This window comes from Amblyraja radiata, chromosome 9, assembly GCF_010909765.2.
Source record: "Amblyraja radiata isolate CabotCenter1 chromosome 9, sAmbRad1.1.pri, whole genome shotgun sequence".
NCBI classification, from domain to species: Eukaryota; Metazoa; Chordata; class Chondrichthyes; order Rajiformes; family Rajidae; genus Amblyraja; species Amblyraja radiata.
In genome coordinates this window covers 24,796,713-24,818,356 of record NC_045964.1, presented here as the reverse complement: position 1 = coordinate 24,818,356, position 21,644 = coordinate 24,796,713, and the positions used below count along the sequence as shown (strand labels likewise).

General features: G+C 44.1%; 1 protein-coding gene across 3 annotated transcripts in view; it reads right to left on the bottom strand.

Annotated features, from left to right (window-relative positions):
- pals1 (protein associated with LIN7 1, MAGUK family member) overlaps window positions 1-801 on the bottom strand; it is an 84,679-nt gene extending 83,878 nt beyond the window's left edge. For 2 of the 3 annotated variants that reach the window (XM_033026898.1, XM_033026897.1), the window contains exon 1: window positions 581-712. The gene's annotated coding sequence lies outside the window, so the exon portion shown is untranslated. Of the gene's footprint in view, window positions 1-580 lie in introns of all 3 variants that reach the window. The other variant, XM_033026900.1, reaches the window with a different exon arrangement.
- Between the last annotated feature and the right edge of the window lie 20,843 nt (window positions 802-21,644).

Below are 21,644 nucleotides of genomic sequence, written 5' to 3'. Positions count from 1 at the left end.
AACCACATTGTGACTACCAAAGACAAAACGGCAGAATCTCCGCCCAATGATCCAGTGTATTCAGACATCTGATTGTGCGGCGACACACAAAGCAACAATACAGCTTAAGATCGAGCTGGTCTTTTGAAATAAATGTGTGCTTTCCTCGCCCCCAATTCAACCTCTGGCAAGTTTCTTAAAAGTTGGATGAACTCAACAAACCCCCGCAACTAATTTGCACAGAGCGAAAGTGGGTAGATAGATCTATCCGTCCTTATCAGGAGGAAAGCGCAGGAAAGTAATTTAAACGTGACTCGTCGATGATAAAGAGATAGAAACACAACACGCCCAAAGTTCCAGCGCCCGACACCTTTTCCCGGGATTAGCACAAGGAGGACGCCGCCTCTCTCCAAATCGTTTCCTGGTATTTTTCAGAATAAAGTGCCGGAAACGATGTGTCCGGCGCTTTACACCCGGCTTTGTACAACACTCCCTCCCCACTCCGGCCGCTCGCACTCACGGACTAGGCCCGAGCGCCGGCACAAACTGGCAAACTAAGCCGCCGCCGAACCACGGATCTCAACTACGGAGCCTCGCCAACCTGTTGATGGAGGACGGACGTCTTGCGGACTTCAGGCTCGAACCACCGAGCACCTGAGCCCTGCCCGGGCGGGCTGGCTGGTTGGTTGGTTGTTTGGTTGGCGAGCTGACCTGGGCAGCCGGTGGGTCGCTGCCACCCCGCGGAGTCCCGGAGCCTCCAAGGACGGCGGCCGCCTGCAAGGAACCGACTGGCTACTCGCTCGTGGACGCGTGCGCGCGCCCCGTCCGCCCGCCAGCTCGCTCCCGTGCGCGCGCCCAACCGCCCGGCCTTCTGTCAACGTCCATTGGAGCAGCGAGCGACCGTCGTCAAGCCAACGCCCACCCCGGGCTCGGGTTCGGGCTCGCGGGGGCAAAGGTGAAGCTGAGCCATGCCAGGAATACCTTGTGTTTTGCAACGCGGTGGAAGCAGAGGAGGTGACGAGAGACAGCAGGAACGTGGGAATCACAGCGCTTCACTGCTCAAGCAGTGAAAGCAGATCTGGCAGAACGACAAGGCGAACTTTTTGCTTCAACTCCTCCCGTTTTGAACTGCTCCGTGTGACTTTGAAAAACCTAGACATGTACATTGAGAGTGTGTTTCACTTCTGCAGTAATCTGCATCACCTAAATTACGTTGACAATTTTGAACCAAAGATCTGAACCAAAAGATTATCGCTCAATTTCTACTTCCCCTCTGTCCATACGGTTCGTTCAAATGAATTCACAAGCGACGTGGTTGCTGTTGTTAAAAAAGCGAAAAATCAGCAAATATTTAAGACACTGATGGTTGAAGACTACATGGGAAAATAATTTGCTCAAGTGCAAAGAAAACTGTACTGTGATCAAACAAAAAAGAGCAGGTTTCACTAAAACCTTTTCAGCTATTCGGAATTTGGATTTTCATGGAGAAGCTGAATAGACTATTGCGAGTAAAAGTGCAGATGCCGGTTGACACCAAAGATAGACTGTCGCGCTGAGTTACTCTAGCATTTTCTATCTATCTATTGCGAGTAAATACCTGTCTTTTCCATTAGTCTGTGCTTCCTTCTTTCATTAGGATTAGTTTCCATTTTTTTTACTCATCACGGTTCCCTCTATCCATTCTGGTTTCTGGGAGCAATTTCCAATAATCGGAAATTGGTAGTATGACACAAACACCGTTGCTGATGAGTGATTTCCCTGTTTTTGTTATGTTTTGTTCCCCTGAATGCAGTTTCTTAATTGGTTTATTAGACGGCGCAGGTTTTTGAAAACGAAATTGACAACTGATGCCTCTACGCGTAATTTAATAAATAAGAATAAACGATTGTCAATTCCATGCCCATATGTCGATCTTTTTTTTAAAGCTGTAATTATAAATATTTACCACTGGTCACGTGCAAGACCGATAGCGCTTGGCTGAATGTTGACATTCCAAGAGAAAATAACACAACGGACACACGAAATTCCATTGTACAATGAGAGCTACTCGCCTTATTGTCCTCGTCTCGTTGTCTTTGTTATCGCCGACTTAATGCGTTGTGTAGCGGATGAGGAGCGAAGACATTTCTTCAGAAGCTCAAACGTGATGGACAGAACACCTTACTGTGATAACCAGAACTAATACCATCAATAGTTTTGAAACTCACTAGGATCCGTGTGGACCTTTTCGAAATGAAATATGTTATTTCTCCCGTAATTCACACTCCTGTGTGGAATGCCTGTTTCAAAAGATCACCCCAGATTTCATCTGGATTGTCGAAGAGTGCCTCCAGGAGGACTGAGTAGTTCTTGTAAGAAGGAGAAATAAATAAATTTAAAGTTAGATGATTATAAAGTCAGATAATTTGGACATAATAAACTGAAGACTTTCATTGAATTTCACTAATTAATTTTACTAATTTTACATTTTAATAGTCTGAACATTTAAAATATGCATTTGACATTATGTCATATGAATATACACTACAATCTCAATATCTGTCAGTGGCTTCTGCCTTATCATGTACCTCCCCATTGATTTCAAAATACAAATAATCCTTGAGATACCGCAAAACTAAATGACGATTGAACCTTTGGCTAATTGGCATATGTTGCCTTTCACTAATCATCTTTGAAATCTTTACTTCGTATAGTTTTCACAGTGCTTCAGAATTTAAAAAATAACCGATTCGCAATTGTGTTTAAGGTCCGTGTTCTTACTTAGGGGTGTCTCCTTTCCCTTTATACCCATCTCCAGATTTCAAAACTCGTTTGCACGTGAATTACTTGTATTTTCTCCAACCAAATTGTCTTGGGGCTATTTTTACGTTATTCTACAAACGTCCAACTGTAAACTGAAGAAGAAATTTGATGCAGTGCCATGTTAAATTGTTGATTCCATCCAGCCATTCTATTTTATGTCCACTTACACAAAGAACAGACTACTGGAGGACCCCAGCAGGCCAGGCAGCATCTGTGGAGGGATACACAAAATGCTGGAGTGTCTCAGCGGGACAGGCAGCATCTCTGGAGATAAGGATTGGGTGACGTTTAGGGTCGAGACTCTTCTTCAGAGTGAATCGGACATACAATGTTTCCGCTCATTCTTCATTCTCCACATAAAAACAGGACATTCGGCCATTGACCATGCCCCGCCATTAAATAAAAATTCTGCCAATCTTATACCCAAGTACTCTTTCCAGCACTAATCTCTTGATTCATTTAATTTAAATAATTAATCTTAAATATACTCAGTGAATAAAGCCCCACATTATCTAGTGCAGAGAATTCCAAAGATTTACGGCACCATGGGTGAGAAAAATCCCTTCTCATGTCATTGGTCTCGTCATGTGATTGATAAAAGACTAAGTTGTTCCACCCAGGCTGCAGCAACTGAATAGCAGTGGCAGGAACTTCCTGCCAGTGCAAACAAAAAGTAATTTCAAACATTCCTAACAATCTTGCAGAATTTCTGTATATTGTATAGAACAATTAATTGTTCACAACTATCCAATTGATTATCCAAAGAGAATGCCCTGTTCTTATTCAAATAAATTACCATAAGACCTTTTATGATCTCTTAAAAGAGGTGGGACGTTTAAAGAAAGGATCTCTGATAAAGTCTTTGGAAGAAGGTGAATTATTACAGGAAAGAGGAACTCTGAAGACTGAAGAACACCGTATGTTCCGTAGCACTGAAGGGCAGCTTAAAAATAGTGCAGGAATGAACTGCATATGCTGGTTTAAACCAAAGATAGACACAAAAAGCTGGACAGGCAGCATATCTGGAGAGAAGGAATAGGTGATGTTTCGGATCGAGACCCTTCTTCAGATTGGAAGCTAAATTTTGGTCGAATTAAAAATTTGGGCATGGTGGAGGGGTAGGATGGAGAAAGAATGCAGTAATGGAAGTGGAGAAGATTCAAAAAATATTAATTAAAATACAGACGTCAAGTTTCCTTAATATTTGAAACAAAAGCAGGAATTCAGTTAACAGCTGACATTAAAAGTTACCAAGGGTTTTCCAGATTAATTGTTCTGCCAAACAAAGTATATTTCACCAGACTAGTTCAGAAAATAAAACTTAAGAATTTTAAGCCATTTGTTTTCTGGGTTGGCGTTCACTTTGAAAATCCAGCCTCAACTGAAAATCTTCGCTGAACCAAACATCTTAACCGAGTGCACAAATAAAACTCAGGAAATTATGAAAATGAAAAGCAGATGCTAATATCCGAACATTTACATTTTTCTCTCTCCCGATCCAGCAGAATTTCAATAAATCAGGCGCTAGACAAACTGCAGTTAGTTTGTGTTTACAATGACTTGAAAGCTAAGCTGACACCTGATGCTGACCAGGTCTGCATTGGTGTACGCATAGAAGGATTCTGCACTCCAGAGCAAGAAACTGAGATGCATAATCATGCCTGGCAGAGTATTGTGTGGTTATGCATAAGTAGCAGTACTACTCTGTTCATTAGTAGAAAATAATGACTGACACAGCCAACCTTTAAGAGCTGACGATGTAAGGGAATGTTGCAGTTAAGTTTCCAGAAGTAAAAGGAATCTGCTCCTTTTATTATCTTTAGGTATAATCTAGATTAATGGGAACTAGGATTTAAACCAGAGCATCTGAAATCTCTGTAATGTTAACATTTAATTTGAAGTTGCTCATAACATTTTACCGAAAAACGCCACAGACATTATGATCAAACCGCATAATTTGAGAGGCAGAATAAATACTTTGAACCTAGTGTCAAATTTCTAAAATTCACAGCTTTTATTTGCATGGGAAAACCTTTAAGAATGGAAGGACAAATTACCATTCCCTGCTCTCTCCCAGACATTCAACCTTTGTTGGCCCAATACACTTGGTCCATCAAGAAGACTGATTTATTTCAGGTCATGAAGAAAACAGGAGAATTGAAGGGCTTCTGATCATTCTTACAAGTGCAGGTAGACAAAAATGCTGGAGGAACTCAGCGGGTGAGGCAGCATCTATGGAGAGAAGTAATAGGCGACGTTTCGGGTCGAGACCCTTCTTCAGACTGATGTCTGGGGGGTGGGGGAGAAAGGAAGAGGCAGAGACATAGGCGAGTGGGAGAGCTGGGAAGGGGAAGGAGGGGGAAAGCAAGGATGCTCTGAAATTAGAGATGTCAATGCTCATACCGTTGGTGTGTAAACTACCTAAGCAAAATATGAGGTGCTGTTCCTCCAATTTGCGCTGGGCCTCACTCTGGCAATGGAGGATGCCTATGACAGAAAGGTCAGATTCGGAATGGGAGGGGGAGTTGAAGTGCTGAGCCAGCGGGAGATCAGGTTGGTTAGTGCGAACTGAGTGGAGGCGTTGGGCGAAGCGACCGCCGAGCCTGCGCTTGATCTCGCTGATGTAGAGAAGTTGACAACTGGAACAGCGGATACAGTAGATGAGGTTGGAGGAGGTGCTGGTGAACCTCTGCCTCACCGGGAAAGACTGCTTGGGTCCTTGGATGGAGTCGAGGGGGGAGGTAAAGCGACAAGTGTAGCATTTCCTGCGGTTGCAAGGGAAAGTACCCAGGGAGGGGGTGGTTTGAGTGGGAAGGGACACATTGATCAGGGAGTTATGGAGGGAACGGTCTCTGCGGAAAGCAGAAAGGGGAGGAGATGGAAAGATCTGGCCACTGGTAGGATCCCGTTGGAGGTGGCGAAAATGTTGGAGGATTATATGTTGTATGCAACGGCTGATGGGGTAGAAAGTGAGGACAAGAGGGACTGTCCTTGTTACGAGTAGGGGGATGGAGAGTAAGAGCGGAGCTGCAGGATATAGAGGAGACCCTGGTGAGAGTCTCATCTATAATAGAAGAGGGGAATCCACATTCCCTGAAGAATGAGCTGGACCGCCGAGAGCAACATCTCCGGGCTGCGGGTCTGCGGAGCGGAGAGGCGGCGTGCGGAGAGGCGGCAGTGCGGAGAGGCAGCAGTGCAGAGAGGCGGCGCCGACTTTATCATCGGGAGCCTGGGAGCTCCAAACCGGCGCGGCCTTGTCGGCTTTGGCAGCCGCGGGCTCCAACCAGGAAGCGACCGTTCCAGGTGGCCCAGCCGCCGAAAGGACTCTCCCGACGCCGGGGCAAGACCACCTGGTGAGAACGGCCAGGGACATCGGGCCTCCGTAGAGGCAATTGCGGTGGCCTCAATAGGCCTGACTTTGGGGTGAACATGGGGTGGGGACTGGACATTGTGCCTTCCTCCACAGTGGTAACCATTGTGGGGGGATGATTTTTTTGTCTAATTGTAGTCCTGTAGGTCTGTGTCCAAGATGGCTGCCGTGAAGAGAGAGTGGACGCTGGCGCGCTTTGGCTGCCGCTGCTCTCTCTTCACACTGTGTTTTCGATTTTCTGTTTTTGGATTGAATTCTGTTTTTAATTTGTGTCTCTGTGATGTCTTTTTTACCTGTTCTATTCCGATTATATGTTTTTATTCCGATTACTATGTAAGGTGTCCTTGAGATGTCTGAAAGGCGCCCATTAAATAAAATTTATTATTATTATTATTATTATTATTATTATTATTATCTCCGATGCCCTGGTCTGGAACACCTCATCCTGCGTGCAGATGCGGCGTAGACGGAGGAATTGGGAGTAGGGGATAGAGTCCTTACACTTTGCACTAACCAACCTGATCTCCCGGTGGCTCAGCACTTCAACTCCCCCTCCCATTCCGAATCTGACCTTTCTGTCCTGGGCCTCCTCCATTGCCAGAGTGAGTCCCAGCGCAAATTGGAGGAACAGCACCTCATATTTCCCTTAAGTAGTTTACACCCCAGCAGTATGAACATTGACTTCTCTAATTTCAGAGTCTTGCTTTCTCCCTCCTTCCCCTTCCCTTTCCAGGCTCTCCCACTAGCCTACTGTCTCTGCCTCTTCCTTTCTTTTTCCCGCCCCCCCCCCGACATTAGTCTGAAGAGGGGTCTTGACCCGAAACGTCACCTATTCTCGCCTCACCCGCTGAGTTCCTCCAGCATTTTTGTCTACCTTCGATTTTTCCAGCATCTGCAGTTCTTTCTTAAACATTCTTAAAAGTGCCGTATTTTTTTTTAAAAAGGTATGAAAGATCAAATAGATTTTCTCTCGAGGACATTTTTCAGAGGTAAACAGCCTGAAATCTGAAATCATGGCATAGGAAAGAAAGAAACTACCAACACTGTTTCTGCAACATCCTTCAAATCCACTGTGAGGGTAAGTGAACCAATGCAGCCTCTTCTGGATTATCTTCCCAGCCCTGAGATCCATGTTATACTCAGTTGTCACATCCAGCAGGCCATGTTGCTTGCTTGTCCGACACTAGATTAAAGGAAAGCTTCAAAGCCTCGTTGAAGAAAAGCAACATCCCTACTCACTCTGAGAATCTCTGGCCCATGGCCACCTATAGTGGAGGAATATTCGCAATAATACCCGAGGACCTTGGATTGATGCATCAAGAGCACCCCAAAGCCTCATGCAAGCAGTAGGAACGTGACAGCTCACAAACTACCCACCTGCCCACTTTCTTGCACACAATCTAGCCCACCTGGGAAAGAGGTCACACTGGCCTAATTGGCCAGTTCAGAACGCACAAACCAGTATGGACAATGTCTGAAGAACAATCCCAGCCCATAATGTCATCTAATGATGTCCTCCGGGGAAGCTGCCTGGCCCTATCACTTTGTGTCTTTTTGGGGGGGAAAACTGCCTTGAATTGCTTGCTTTGGGTTGTCATCATGGAGGGCAAAGAACATTAGAATAATATAGTTAAGAAGATCAAAGGCTCTGCTTGTACTATGTGTTCCCATTTTCTCATCCATTCCCTACACACTTAGAGCGATTTACAGAAGCCAATTAAGCTACAAACCTACACATCTTTGGCATGTGGGAGGAGACCGGAGCACCCGGAGGAAACACACACGGTGTTGTGGAGCAAGTACAAATTCCTCACAGACAGCATCCGAGGTCAGAATCGAACCCATGTCTCTGGTGCAGCACAATCAACTGCACAACTATTTTGTTGAGATCCTTGGATTATCAAATCCTGGAGACCAGGTCTGTAAACAACCTGTTTATAAGTGGCCATAAGTGGAAGGTAAAAATAGAGTGAAGAAATATAACGTCATGCCGATGGGCACTTACATTACTTTGTTAAGTTTCTCTGTTTTGGGACATAAAAATATAATTGTGGCATCACTTTCATGTTTTATCAACTTTTCGTGACTGACTGGTAGATGCCTGTTTCAGTTGTATGACGACAGATGGGACATGAATTGACACTGAACATGAGGAGGCTGTGAAAGGGAGGCTTGGTTGTTCGACATCTGATTGATTTAAATAGCACAGATGGTTGAAGGATTCAAAATGCCTTTTGCACGTGATTATTAGACGTGTTATATTGGAATGATGCAAAGCTGAGGGCATTGGTTCCCATCCTTGGTGAATGAAAGCTCTACGTTCACGTTTGGCAATATATGTGCCACCCTCTTATAAGGCCTGACGATGTCACCAGTAGCTCAATTTAAGGGAGTGAGACTGAACTAGGGATTCCCAGGGACTTTCAGCAGCTGGGGCCTCTGGTGTCAAATGTGGTCTTATTCGTCTTTAATTCTTCACTGAACATCCCAATTAAATTACTTCAGCATTATCAAAGTCCCACTGACCTTTCCATAATCCTGACATTCCTCCTCTCTCCCACTCCCAACCTCCTCACCAAGGAGATCATACACGGCAGGGTGGGTGGGAACCAGTGAGTTAAGTAATCCCACATAGCAATGTGGTTCACTGGAAATCCATAGTCCTTATCTTATCTTGATTATTCCATGCATTTGTGCTATGTGCTTGTGGTTTAAAATCGGCTCTCAGTCTTGACCACAATGTCAATTAACGGGAACATTTCTGTCAGCACAGAATTTCTAGGATCACTTTACTCCCAATGATAAAAGACAGAACTGGAAGGTTTCTGAAAAGGTGTTGGATTTAGCAATTTAACAACAAAATTCAAACACTGCTTACAAACCCACATACACAAGAAAATTGTAATGTTTACCTAGGGAATGCAAAATAATTTTACTTTCAGTGGACACAATCTATTACTAACATTGCACATCCAGCAGAAGGGTCCCGACCCAAAACATCACCCATTCCTACTCTCCAGAGATGCTGCCTTTCCCGCTGATTTACTACAGCATTTTGTGTCTATCTTTCTGGTAACACTCTTGCTTCATCTACACTCAATTGAAATGCAGCAATTTTTACTCAAGTCTTTATTTTAGGTCAAAGGGAAACAATTTGCTTGTGCCTTAAACTGGAACAGAATGCATGCCTGAGTTTGGATTCCTATGCAGATCCGCTGAACCTATCATTTTAGAAAACCTGATCTTCTGGTTTTATTAAATGCGGATAAACTCACTATTTAAGATTTCCCTGGTAAAATGTCACAAACTGCAAATTAACCGACAGTTCAAATAAACATGGAAACATAAAAAAATAGGAGCAAGGGTGGGCTGTTCAACCTCCTTCCCTTGATCCTTTAACAATAAGAAATATATTTACTCCATTTCGAAAATATTTAGTGAGTTATCCGCCACTGCCTTCTGGGGAAGATCATTCCAAAGCTTCACCACCCCATGGGAGAATAGATTTGTCCTGATCCTTGTTCTAAATGGCATATTGTGAGGATGTGACATCTGGTTCTGGACTCTCTAGCCACTGGGAACATTCTCTATAATCTTGGAGGTTTCTACAAAATTCCCTTTCATTTTACTACATTCCAATTAATATGGGCCTCTTCGACCCAATCCCTCTTCACATATCAATCCTGCCATCCCAGGATCCGGTCTTGTCACCTTTGTTTCCACCGTCCATGACAAGAACATTCATTCTTAGATGAGGAGACCAAAACTGCACATACAACAGCAGATGTGGTCTCAAGGCCATGTGGAGTTGAAGCACGGCATTCCTGCTGCTGCACACAAATTCAGTTGCAATGAACCTCAAAGTACCATTTGTATTTGTTATGCTTTCTGCACCTGAATACTTGCATTTCAGGGACTGGGTCTCATTGCACCTATTCGTTCTCCAATTTATCACCATGCAGATTACAACCTATCTTTCTGTTTTTAGAAACAAAAGGTGGACCTCATATTTGTCCAAATTATACCGCACCTGCCCATATGTTTAATTTATCCAAATCGCATTGGAGTTCTTTGCATTCTTCTCAAAGCTCGTATTCCCTCAACTTTGTGTCACCTCAAACTTTGAAATGTTACATTTAACTTCCTCATTCAAATTACATACCAGTATATATTGTGAATACCTGGGTCAAAGCACAGATCCCTGTGGAATCTCACTAATCATTGCCTGCCATCGGGGAAAAAAGAGGTATATTCCTATTTTAATACTTAACCCAAAGTATATCACCATTGCTTCAATGTTGTTGTATCAAGATCCTGGAATCCCCTACGTAACAGTATTGTGGAAAATAGACACAAAAAGCTGGAGTAACTCATCGGGATAGGCAGCATCTCTGGAGAGAAGGAATGGGTGATGTTTTGGGTCAAGACTGGGCAGTCCGAAGAAGGGTCTCGACCTGAAACGTCACCTAAACGTCTCCAGAGATGCCTGTCCCGCTGAGTTACTCCAGCTATTTGTGTCCATCTTCGGTTTAAACCAGCATCTGCAGTTCCTTCTTACACAATACTGTGGAAATATCTTCCTCCAAAGAACTACAACATTACAAGTGTTGCTTGATGGCACGGTAACATGTAGGAGCGACACAGTAGTGCAGTGGTAGAGTTGCTGCCTTACAGCGCCAGAGACCCAGGTTCGATCCTAACTACGGGAGCTATCTGGACGGAGTTTGTATTTTCTTCCTGTGATCGAGTGGCTTTTCCCAGGGTGCTCCAGTTTCCTCCCATACTCCAAAGACCTACAGGTTTGTAGGTTAATTTGATCAGTAAAAATTGTAAATTGTAAATGGTTACTGCTAGAGTCCGGATCGCTGGTTGGTGCAGATTCGGTAGGCCGAAGAGCCTGTTTCCATGCTGTATCCGTAAACTAAATTAAAGTAGGTGATTCTGCTCCACATACTCAAAAGCATTTGGGGAGAGGCATTCATTGCTGCGAAGCTGTTACAACTCACATTCCATGCGATCTTAATAAAAAAATGCTCCAACATGACCAGTCCAATAGTTCCTTTTAACTTTCCTTTTGACACATGATCAATGACATCACCCGCCATACCTTATCTACAATGTGTTGACATCAAGATACATGACATTTCCTACTCTAATTTATTGTTAAGACCATCAAGACTGTGAAACTCCAAATGATCTGAATCAACAAATTCAGTTATTTAAAATTCCATCCTGCTGCCAGTTAATCAGATTAAGTTGTTGAATTTTTCTACTGAGAACAAATGGTGATAACCCATCACAAATGCTGAAAAATGTTCCACGGTCTTTTAGTAAGGTGAGATCACAAACAGCTGTCATTCTGATAAATAGTTTAGTTTGGTTTAGATATACGGCATGTAAATAAGCCCTTTGGACAACTGAGTCCATGATGGCCATCGATCGCTCATTCACAATAGTTCCATGTTATCCTACTTTTGCATCCATTTCCTACACATTAGGGGCAATTTACGGAGGCTAATTAACCTACAAAGCCGCACATCTTTGGGATGTGAGAGGAACGAGGGGCCCTAGAGGAAACCTGGGAAACTGGGAGAATGTGCAAACTGCACACAGACAGCATCCGAGGTCAGGATCGAAACCAGGGTCTCTGGCACTGTGAGGCAGCGGCTTTACCATCTGCACCAGTGTGCTGCCCTACGGCTAGAACTATGGTGATCCATGGAATCAAAAGAGATGCTGGTGAAAAGCAGAAACAGATGGGGCCTACATCCTGCTTTATTGTATTTTAGCAATCACAGGTTCAAAGCATTATCTGATATTAAAACTGAAGTAAGTTGGTTGAACTGCGTAGCTTTCTGCAAATGTAGTTTGTACAGTGTGATTATCTAATGCATTTTCATTTGAAATAGCTACCAGTTAAACAACTCATCTTTCAACTTGGTTGTTGACTCATGAGTAAAACATGTGGAGAAGCTTAATTACAGATTTGAAGTGAGTGAGTATATATTAAAATGGGGCAATTTTTAAGATTGGATTCTGAGAACAGGTTGCATGTTTTTCCAATGCTGTCAAAAACAGAAATTATTCCTGAGGATGCAATATTGCAATAAAGTCTGAATTCTTGTTGAAACACTACATTCCACTAACACCATCAGTGACCTAAGACATTACGTTATGTTAACCATACTCTATGGCTAATCAAAGAAAAAAACTCATTATGAATTGAGGCTCATATATTTTATATGGACATATAAATTGTTCCTAGTGTGAAGGATAGTGCTCGTGTACTACTCCATAGTGTACTATCCCGTAGTGTACAGGCCCATAGCTTTAGCCAGCATATTGTCAAAAGTCCTAGAAAGAATTCTGCTGGATTGATTAAATGAGTTTGTTAACTCCACAAATAACCAGTTTGGTTTTAATGCTAAACATGGCACTGACTTGTGTATATATGCCCTAAAGGAGATTGTAAACAAATATAGAGGTAAAAACTCATCAATTCTTATGTGCTTTATTGATACTTCCAAAGCCTTTGATCGTGTTAATCATATAAAGTGTTTGTTAAATTGAGTCAAAGAGGGGTGCCTAAATACATTGTGAGAATTGTGGCTTACTGGTATGCCCACCAGACTGCAAGTAAAATGGGGCAATAGGGTCTCAGCCCCATTTGGGGTTAGCAATGGTGTTAGACAAGGGGGAATTTTGTCCCCAGTCCTTTTTAATCTTTATTTTGATGATCTGTCCAAGTAATTGAAAGCCTGTAATACTGGGTGCATGATAGGTAATACTTTAGTGAACCATATTATGTATGCAGATGATCTTGTGGTCTTTAGTCCATCTAGTGCTGGTCTCCAGCAGCTCCTTACTATATGTTCTGTGTATGGTGTGGAACATGATATCAAATATAATGCTGGTAAGAGTGTTGTTATGATCTGTAGAACCAAAGAGGATAAATGTTTAAAATGTCCTGATTTTAAATTGTCTGACCATAATCTTAGTGTCAGTAATAAGGTAAAATATCTTGGATATTTTATTACAGAACAAATGACATGATGAGGATATTTATAGGCAACGACATATGCTGAATGTACAGGCGAATATTATCTTACGTAAGTTTGGTGCGTGTACAGATGTGGTGAAGTTGTCTCTGTTTAGAGCATATTGCACACCACTCTATACTGCACCCCTGTGGTCAAACTACGGAAAGACAAGTTTACAGAGACTAAAGGTGGCTTATAATGATGCCATGAGAACCTAGATTGTGTAGTGCTAGTGAAATGTCTGTGGCTGCAGGAGTTAGTAATTTAGAAGCTATCCTAAGAAATCACATGTATAAATTTATCTGCAGGATTAATGACTCTGAAAATGTAATTATCGTGGTCTTATCAAACATAAGGTTTAGCACTACATGCTACCAATCCCAGTTGTGGAGACATTGGTATAGTTGTCACGTTGTAGGACATTGATCTTTCTTTTTATTCTGGATTTTAAATCATGTATTGTATTGTGTTTTTGTATATAATTTATGATGGTTTTATAAGTAATTTACTACGTTTTTATATGTATTTTATGGCGTTTTTATATGCAATGTAATGTCGTCTCTTGTCTGGACCTTGTGTCTGAAATAAAGTTTAATAATAATAATAATAATAATAATTTCAATGCATCCCAATCAAAGCACTGCTGCAAACCCTGGAACAATGACTTAAATCTTGCACAGGATTTCAAGCATGATGGGGAAACCACAAACACATCGTGTGATGGTGATAGACTTTTTCTCTTGCAGGCAAGAGGGCACAATGGCGAATGATTATCTGTACATTGGATAGGCGCATGATATGCACGAAATGAAGGCATATAGATTCATAATGTCTGTGCCGAACATAATGTGAAATTAATCTCCTATGCCTGCACATGATCCATATCCCTCCATTCCCTGCATATCCGTGTGCCTATCAAAAAGCCTCTTAAACGTTATATTTATATTTGCCTCCACCACCACCACCCTTGGCAGCATGTTCAGGCACAAACTACTCTGTGTAAGAAATCTTGCCCTGCACATCTCGTTTAAACTTTCTTCTTCTGACCTTAAAGCCCTCTAGTCTTTGACATTTTCACCTTCAGAAAAAAGTTCTGACTGCCTATCTATGCCTCTCATAATTTCATATACTTAAATCAGGTCCCCACTCAATCTCCAATGCTCCAGAGAAAACAATCCATGATTGTCCAACCTCTCATCGCTAACAACCTCTCTCCAGACACTATTTTGGAAATCGTCTTCTGCACTCTCGCCAAAGCTTCTTGTAATAGAGTGACTAGAATACTCGAAAAGTGGCCTAACCAGTGTTTAATTAAGCTGCAACATGACTTCCTGAGTCTTATAATCAATGCTCTGACCGATGAAGGCAAGCATATCATAACCTTCTTTATCACTAACTACTGGTGTTGTCACTTTCAGGGAACTGAGGACTTGGATCCCTCTGTACTTCAATGCTATTAAGGGTCTTGCCACACTTGCTAGAATTAAATGCCACCTATTTCTCAGCCCATATCTGTAACAGCCCTCCTCCCTATCTGAAACTCCATCAACTTTGATGTAATTTGTTAACAGTGGGGGAAATGTTGTTACTTAAACTGGTGATATGTGCTTTCATGTTTCTGCAGCTTCTGACAGACAGGAGAGAGGAGAAGAGGGAATGACCATGGTGTAAATGATCCTGGCTTATGCTAGCTGCTTTCCCAAGGCAGCTTGAGGTGTAGATGAGTCGATGGAAGGGTTGGGGGGGAAGGGGGTTAGGAGATGCAGAGGGAGAATGGCCTGTATGACGCACTGGGCTGCATCCACAACCCTCTGCAGTTTCTCCAGGTCTTGAGAAAGGTTGTTGCCAAATCAAGTTTTGATGCATCCTCATAAGTTACATTCTACGATGTTGGTCAGAGTCGTTGAAGACATGCCAAACTTCTTTAGTCTTCTGAGGAAGTGTGCTTTCTTGGACATAGCTTTTAATGTGGTTGGTCCAGGACAAATTACTGTTGACATTTAGGTGAGGAAAAAAATGACAAAGCGATTACAAGCTTATCCATTGACCTTATGATGCTTTGACTACTCAGTCTCACATTTAAGGCTATGGCAGTCAACATTACTGGTAAGAAATGTGTATTATTTAAAATGTGCTGCATGTACCTATGATTGATAGGAAACCAACTCATTGAATAATGTTTGAGAAAGGACAATCTATTCTGATAAAAAGCCTGTTGGAGCCTGACTGTTATCGTGGATACAACAGGGATGACAATGCCTGAAGTCCACAATCAGTAGAGCCAGCGATGATGAATCAAATTAGTGACAGAGGTAAAAGAAGTACAAAGACAATGCATGTCCTAGATTAGAGTATAACATTACTCACTCCAAAGGTGCCCTAATGCTTTTCCAATTAGTTTTGAAGCACAAATATATTCATCAAACTCATTACAATCGTTAATTTTTCTGTTGTTTTCTTGGGATGTGGTAAACCGTGGCAACCATACTTTTATATATTCGCCCACTGTTAGTTTAGTACTTTAGAGATACTGCGCAGAAACAGGCTCTGTGGTTCACCGAGCCCACGCTGACTAGCAATCACCCCGTACACTAACACTATTCTAAACACTAAGGAGAATTTAACAATTTTACAGAAGCCAATTAATTTACAAACCTATACGTCTTCGGAATTTGGGAGGAAACCAGAGCACCCGGGGAAAACACACGTTGTCACAGGGAGAACAAACACCATTCAGAGAGCACCCGTAGTCAGGATCGAACCCAGGTCCCTGGCGCTGTAAGGCAGTAATTCTACCTCTGCGCCACCGTGCTGCCCCTATGTTGTCATGCATTAATCTGCTGAGCCATTCTCATTGCCTAGATTTATCACCCAAGGTCTCCCAAAGCTTGTACTTACTAGCGCTCATGAAGGATCAATCTTGCCGGTTGAAATTCCAGCATTGTAGCCCGAGTGTAGGCAGGACCTTTGATGGCACACTGAGAAAGCCCTACCCAAATTGCATGGAAAGATTTTTCAGAGGATAAAAATAAACCTATAAATATCAAAATATAAATAATTTAAAACAGAGGAATAAGATACGAAGAATCTATGTTCCTCTGACTTACAATTGCAGCTCTGCAATACCCATTGAAATCACTGGGTTCATGATCTTACACTAAGCCTGATCTAGTAGAATCTCAGAGGCAACACCAGCATTGCTGCTGAACCCCACTGAGTCCAGCGATAGAGCAAACGGATAAATTTGGCATTTATTTGGAACTCGAGTGTTTGAAAATTCATTGGCAGTAGATCTAAGCTAGTTTCCATCTAATTATGTAAATGTCAGGAATTCCCTTGTAGCTCTTCAGCCCAACCCGTCCATGCTGACAATGATGCCCCATCTAGACTGGCCGCATTTGCCTGCATTTGGCTCATATCCCACTAAACATTTCCTATTCTCGTACCTGTCCAAATATGTTAAAATATTGTTACTGTACCTGTCTCAACCTCTTCTGGCAGCTCGTTCCATATACCCACCACCCTCTGTGTGAAAATATGATGTTCATAATGGTCAAAAGGGACACGGTGGGCTATAGGTTTATTTCTGCACTGCATGACCCTCTATAACTAAAACTTTCCTGTTCTGGCTTTTTAAACACAAGCTTTTGTCTTGTTCATGGGACAAAAACAAGGGATTAAATGTGAAATGCAGCAAAGATAATTCGCTTTTCTTAAGAATCAACCTGGATGTTATTGTGAAGGGAGGAGAGGGGGCGCTGTCCTGTACGGCTGCCAGTCCCGCAGCTGTCCGTTTTTTTCACTTCTTTTTTATTATTTTTAGTACATTAAAGTGTGTAGTTGGGGGTCTAATCTTTTTATGTGTGTGGGGGGGGGGGGGGGGGGGGGAAACTGCTTTTTCGAGTCCTTACCTGGTCACAGAGGCTGCCTTCCTCCGAGCAGCAACTTCGACCCGCCCTCGCGGCCTACCAGCGGGGCCTAGAGCGGAGTTTCCTGAGGGGACCTGGCCAGAACCTCGGCTTCGGCAGCGTCGCAACGCTGGAGCGCTATCGTGGAGCAGGCGATGCCTTGCCTGGGTCGCCGCGCTGTTACTCCGGTATGCTGGGAACTGCCGATTGAACATCGCGGAGCTGCGGTCTGTGGAGCGGCCAGCTGCGGGTGGCAGCGCTGAACTTTACATCGGGAGCCTGGGATCTCCCGCCGAGATGGAGCTCCGTCCAGCGCGGCATGTTGGCTTGGAACCCGCGGTCTCTGGTAAGGAAGCGGCCGTTCCAGGCATCCCAAGCCGCTGAGAGGGTTCTCCCGACGCCGGTGCACCATCACCTGGCGAGAGGGCCTGAAACATCGGGCCTCCATAGCGGCAACTGTGGAGGCCTCAATAGGCCCGACCATGGGTGGACAAGAGGATGGGGACTGGACTTTGAAATTTTTGCAAAGTAATTAAAAATAAATAACTGAAATATCACATGTACGTAAGTATCCAGACCCTTTGCTATGACATTCAAATTTGAGCGTAGGTTCATCCGGTTTCCACTGATTATCCTTGAGATGTTTCTACGACTTGATTGGAGTCTACCAGTGGTAAATTAAATCGATTGGACATGATTTGGAAAGGCACACACCTGTCTATATAAGGTCCCACAGTTGACAGTGCATGTCAGAGCAAAAACCAAGCCATGAGGATGAAGGAATTGTCCGTGGCACTCCGAGACAGGATTGTGTTGAGACACAGATCTGGGGAAGGGTATAAAACGATTTTTGCAGGACCCGAAGAGCACAGTGGCCTCCGTCATTCTTAAATAGAAGAACTTTGGAACCATCAGGACTCTTCATAGAGCTGGCTGCCCGGCCAAACTGAGCAATCGTGGGAGAAGGGCCTTGGTCAGGGAGATGAACAAGAACCCAATGGTCACTCTGACAGAGCTCGAGAGTTCCTCTGTGGAGATGGGAAAACCTTCCAGTAGGACAACTATATCTCCACTCCACTTTATGGTAGAGTGGCCAGATGGAAGTCACTCCTCAGTAAAAGACACATGACAGCCCACTTGGATTTTCCAAAAGGCACCAAAAGTACTCTCAGACCATGAGAAACAAGATTCTCTGGTCTGATGAAACCAAGTTCGAACTCTTTGGCCTGAATGCTAAGCGTCACGTCTGGAGGAAACCAGGCACCGCTCATCACGGTGAAGCATGGTGGTGGCAGCGTCATGCTGCGGGGATGTTTTTCAGTGGCAGGAACTGGGAGATCGAGGGAAAGATGAACGGAGTAAAGTACAGTGATATCCTTGATGAAAACCTGCTCCAGAGCGTTCTGGACATCAGACTGGGGCGGAGGTTCACCTTCCAACAGAACACAACGACCCTAAGTACACAATAGACAATAGGTGCAGCAGTAGGCCATTCGGCCCTTCGAGCCAGCACCACCATTCAATATGATCATGGCAGATCATCCCCAATCAGTACCCCATTCCTGCCTTCTTCCCATATCCCCATGACTCCGCTATCTTTAAGAGCCCTATCTAGCTCTCTCTTGAAAGTATCCAGAGAACCGGCCAACACTGCCCTCTGAGGCAGAGAATTCCACAGACTCACAACTGTGTGAAAATGTGTTTCCTCATCTCCATTCCAAATGGCTTACCCCTTATTCTTAAACTGTGGCCCCTGGTTCTGGACTCCCCTAACATCGGGAACTTGTTTCCTGCCGCTAGCGTGTCCAAACCCTTAATAATCTTATATGTTTCAATGATCCCCTCTCATCCTTCTAAACTCCAGAGTATATAAGCCCAGCCGCTCCATTCTCTCAGCATATGACAGTCCCGCCATCCCGGAAATTAAGCTTGTAAACCTACGCTGCACTCCCTCAATAGCAAGAATGTCCTTCCTCAAATTAGGGGACCAAAATTGCACACAATACTCCAGGTGTGGTCTCACTAGGGCCATACACAACTGCAGAAGGACCTTTTTGCTCCTATACTCAACTCCTCTTGTTATGAAGGCCAACATGCCATTCGCTTACTTCATTGCCTGCTGTACCTGCATGCTTACTTTAATTGACTGATGAACAAGGACCTCCAGATCCCATTGTACTTCCCCTTTTCCGAATTTGACACCATTTAGTTAATAATCTGTCTTCCTGTTTTTGCTACCAAAGTGGATAATCTCACATTTATCCACATTAAACTGCATCTGCCACTCACCCAGCCTTTCCAAGTTACCCTGCATTTTCATAGCATTCTCCTCACAGTTCACACTGCCACCCAGCTTTGTGTCATCTGCAAATTTGTTAATGTTACTTTGAATCCCTTCATCTAAATCATTGATATATATTGTAAATAGCTGCAGTCCCAGCACCGAGCCTTGCGGTACCCCACTAGTCACTGCCTGCCATTCTGAAAGGGACCTGTTAATCCCCACTCTTTGTTTCTTGTCTGCCAACCACTTCTCTATCCATGTCAGCACTCTACCGCCAATACCATGTGCCCCTAATTTTGCCCACTAATCTCCTATGTGGGACCTTATCAAATGCTTTCTGAGATCCAGGTACACTACATCCACTGGCTCTCCCTTGTCCAGTTTCCTAGTTACATCTTCAAAAAATTCCAGAAGATTAGTCAAGCATGATTTCCCCTTGGTAAATCCATGCTGACTTGGACCGATCCTGTTACTGCTGTCCAAATGTGCCGCTATTTCATCTTTTATACAGCCAAGACAACGCAGGAGTGGCTTTGTGACAAGTATGTGAATGTCCTTGAGTGGCCCAGCAAGAGCCCGTTCTTGAACCCGATCGAACATCCCTGGAGGGACCTGAAAATAGCTGTGCATCGACGCTCCCCATCCAACCTGACAGAGCTTGAGAGGATCTGCAGAGAAGAATGGGAGAAATTACCCAATACAGGTGTGTCACGCTTGTATCGTCATACCCAAGAAGACTTGAGGCTGTAATCTCCAGGGACGTGCGGTCAGGGGAGGCAGAGCCTCACCTGACATACTCCCAATGAAAATTGCTGTCAAGAAAAGTAAAGAAAAATAATAAAATAAAATAAATATCAAGATTTTTCCACTGATCTGTTATAAATGTCATTTCTATATGAATCTAATGATTTTTTATAGTAAAAATCACAAAATTTTTGCAGCTCCGCTGCACATACGTGGAGAGATGAGAGGTGAGGCAGCGACGAGCTGAGCCTCCCCTTTGATTGCGCAACCCCTTAGAAACTGCATGGAGCGCGGGCAATAAGCGTGTGCCTGTTACCATCTCTATGTATGTCACCAAAGTAATGTGTGTAAACCCCTTCATTACATGTCCTTACCTTCCATAGTCCAGGTAACGTATTTCACATAAAGATATTCAATTTGTGCTCGCTGGTCTCACATAAAACTGCATTGAAAAAGCTCCAGGGGAGGCAGCGATCACGTCTGCCTCACAAGGGGGCATGTCTTGAGCCCAGTGGAGGAATAGCGAGCGTCAATTGACGCTATGTCACTCTTCCTCCATGTTAGCTAGCTTCAGCAGCGGCGGCGCAGACCAAAGATCATGGAGCGGAACAAGATCCGCTTGTCAGCAGCGGCCTCTGCAGTCCGTCTGCGTTTTTATTATTTTATGTCTTATGTTTTTATGTAGTTTTTGTTATTTTTGTTGGGGTATGTGTGTGGGGGGGGGGGGTGGGGGTGGTGTGGGGGGGGGTGGGGGTAACTTTTAAATCTCTCCCTGCACGGGAGACCCGACCTTTTCTTTGTCGGGTCTCCGTTGTCGTTGGGGCTGCAACGAGGAGCGGCCTCCGACAGGAAGACCGGGGGCTGTGGTGCCGACTACTCACCTCACCGTCGCGGGGCTGGCTGAGTCCAGAGCGGGTGGAGCGGTGGTGGACGCTGCTGCAACCCGACCCCCGGAGATTCGGTGGCTGCAACTGCGGGTTTGGCGGGCGGCACCGGGAGCCCGCGGGTCCCTGGAGGGAGACCGCTTTTCGGGGCTTCCGCAACGGCGACTTCTCCCGCCCAAGTTGCGGGGTTGAAGAGCTCCTGGAGCGGGGCCTGGAATGGCTGCGGGACTGCGAGCGCGCGCCGGGGGCTCTAACATCAAGACCTTGCATCACCCCGCGTGGCTTTAATGGCTGCGGGACAATTCGCCATCGCCCGCCGGGGGCTTTGACTTTGACTTTGACTCTGACATCGGGGGGGAGAGTGCAGTGGAGAGATAAGTTTTTTTGGCCTTCCATCACAGCAATGTGATGGATGTTTATGTAAATTATGTTGTGTCTTGGGTCTATTTGTTTGTAATGTATGGCTGCAGAAACGACATTTCGTTTGGACCTCAAGGGGTTCAAATGACAATAAATTGAATTGAATTGTTGTTGTATTAAGATACGCCACTTGGGAAGGTAGACTTTGTCGGTACATTAGAAAGTTATTCAATTAAAAAAAAATAGATCTATACATCACAATAATAAAGTCAT